The following is a 3,195-nucleotide window of genomic DNA, read 5'->3' as shown; positions in this document are numbered from 1 at the left end:
TTGCTCACTTGGCTGTTGGATTGTTGCTAGACTTTCATATATAGTCTCATCTTCTTCAGCACTGACAGAGGGTAGAGGTTGAAAAACTCCTTCAAGATATTTTCCAAATGCCTCTGCTTTTTCTTGATCTGTTCTCGACCATGAGCCATCTGGGTTTCCTAATGCTGGTATGTGTTTACTGGGTTGTTTTAATTTCCTGGTGGCCTTCCAAAGTGAATAATCGGTATCTTCTGTTGGTGTTAAATTTTGAAGATAATTTTCGATGTACGAGTTTTTGTGCTGTATTATTGTATTTTTCAGCTGTCTTGCGGCTCTATTGTAGTTAGTTTTGTCTTGATGCTGCCTTGTGTTTTGCCATATCTTTCTTAGTCTGCTCTTCTCTTTAATTTGGTTCCTTATATTAATAGGATTGTTTCTTTTATTCTGTGTATCTTTACATTCTGGCGTGGCATTCCAAGCAGCTTCTTGGAGAAGTGTAGTAAATTCATATACTGCCAATTCAAGTTCATCTTTTGTTTTGAGAGAAATATTAAGGTTTATTTTTTATGTATTTCTTCCCTGAACTCATTCCAGTCGGTTTTATGATTGTGCAGTTTTGCTGAACGTTCCTTCTCAACAAATCTTGAATTTAGCGTCGCTATTACGGGGGTATGGTCTGAAGCAATTTCATAATTTGGTACAATATTTAGATAGTCTTCTCCAAAACCTTTGCTTACAAAGAAGTCAAGACAGTCCGGAAGTCTACCAGGGTCAGTGGGAAAGTAAGTAGGTGTGTAACTAGATAAGTGTTTGAGATGTAGTTCCTGCATTACTTGAAAGAGGATTCTACCTCTATCTGGTGGAGAAGATTAATTAGTATTTGCAAAATTCGCAATCTTCGTCTTCTTCCACACCAGGACATGCATCATGTGCCCATTTATTTTATTGCTGACACTTTATCCAGCTTTATTGCTTCATTGAAATATTTGCATAGATACACTCCTAATCTGAATATTCACTACTGTCTCTGCAATCCTTCACTGGCTGTTTTTTCTTTGGCACAAGCTTCAAAATTTGAACGTGGTTCTGCAATTCTTTGCATGGTTTCGGTTTTGTTATTTTGCCTCCAATTTGCTTTGGTTTCCAAATATCATCTTTATTTGGGGTGCTCGTCTAAATTTTCTATATCTACTTTTTAGTAGGTATTGGTTTTGTGCTTCTTCTTATATTGGCTGAGTCCTGGACAGCAGTTGAAATATGTCTGTAAAAGAACTAGCATTGATATCTGCTTACTCTTACTGGTACCACGTTGAGGAGAATAATTATCAGATCTGCCGGTTGAAGTGGCAGACAATTGCTGATTTGGAGTGGCAGATCTAGGAGAGCGAATTATTTCAGATTGATGCAAGGCTGACGTGGAGAAATCTTCCTAGATGCAAGTTGTAAGTCCTAAGTCAGTTTCTTAGCTTTCAGCTAAATCAAAAGCAATTTTACAGACATCAAGTGGTGTAAGTCCGTAAAATCTATTTTGCATATCGAAAAGATGTTTTACTAAAATTTTACCTTCTTCGCTAAAAACAGGCTTAAAACTGCCCCGGGGAAGGACGCTGTTTGAAACCGTTATCAGCCCTTACTAATTTTAAGCGTCGCGTCGTATCAAGCAAGTTTTTGAAATCTTCAATTTTTCAGCTGCAGCTCTCAAACTCATGCCATTCTGAACAGTGATGGTAGCCTCGTTTGCTGTAGCTTTACTCCATTTGGGCGAAGCCTTTTTGTTCTTGTAATTCCGCATCTGAAAAGATATCGTACATTAAGCAATTTTGTTAAACGTACAGGGGCATATAGGTCCAGCGGTCCTATATGTCCCAACGTAGGTGGTCTTCATTGCCCCATGTCACACGAAAAACATTATAAAGCATAACATCAACAAGATTAGTTAAATTAACGATTAAAATGCGTGACATAAAGGTGAGAGATGTGTACTTGCACATATTTAAAGCAGCGGGCTTTTGCATACTCTATTTTGTAGTAAAATATCATAAAAGTTTAGTAAAAATTAGAAAACTTACCTTAACTTAGCTTATCAAATTATCTTATAAAATTGACCCTTTGTATTATCTGCGTCCACTGACTCTATACTGAAGCATGGTTTACAGTTGACAACCTCCAGTAACAAATTCAGCACGAAATTCAAATTAATCATATCATAATGTCAATGTTACTATATGCCCCGGTGGTCCTGTATGCCCCGGTCTCCCCTACAAGAAAAGTCCAAGAAGCAAAGAATATCGTAAAAAGAAAAAGAGGCAGACCAAGAAAAAAAAATAGACACAGCAAGTAGAAGAGGTTTTAAAAGAAGAACGTTTTAAAAAATCACTCGAGGAGTAAAAAATAATGGCAGGAAATAGAAAAGAATAGATGGGTGAAGGGAAATTAAAATAGCTAGCCCAAATCCGACACCCCGATAGGGTAAAAGGAAGGGGCGAAAGAAAGAAATCAATAAATAATATTTTTATTCTCTTCAATGCAACTTCTTTATTATCTTTGTGAATTGTTTTAAGATTATTTAATTATTTGTAGTAGGTATTTTAAAATAATTTTTAAGGCAGACTTGTTCTACATACTACAGATGACTGTAATGTTAGTTGCATACTTTTAGTAAGCAGATTGAAAAACAAATTTGTGAGGTCTTGTACAGGATTGGATTTAGATGAAATATTATGATTCATTGCAACTCGTTATAATATTATAATTACAATTATAAATCTTTAATGTCCGACTGGTATATTACCTATTTGACAAATAATGACATGATTTCGTCAGTTAAGTATGATTTAATGCCTTAGGGCAAATTTATATAACGAGTTAAATACTGTGAAGTTGACAAATAAAATCCTAAGTAAAACTATGGTTACCACTATTTCTGATAAATGTACTTATTTGAAAACTAATTAATTCAAAATTCATTCAAATTTTTTGCATATAAACAATAATTTAGTATGGCATTAAACGTTGAAGGCACCACGGGTATTATAGATAATAACGCTTTCGGTCAACGTATATACCTCGGGCCAAAGGCCCTTGGTCTATACATCATTGACCTCAAGCGTTATTATTCTTATAATACCCTTGGTACCTTAATAACTATTATAGTGTAAAATAAAAATAATTTATATTTTGTTGTTACAGATTATTTATCTTTTGTTTTAGTTAGGT

Source organism: Diabrotica virgifera, chromosome 5 (assembly GCF_917563875.1).
Source record: "Diabrotica virgifera virgifera chromosome 5, PGI_DIABVI_V3a".
In the NCBI taxonomy this organism is placed as follows: domain Eukaryota; kingdom Metazoa; phylum Arthropoda; class Insecta; order Coleoptera; family Chrysomelidae; genus Diabrotica; species Diabrotica virgifera.
Note: the sequence above shows the minus strand (reverse complement) of the source record.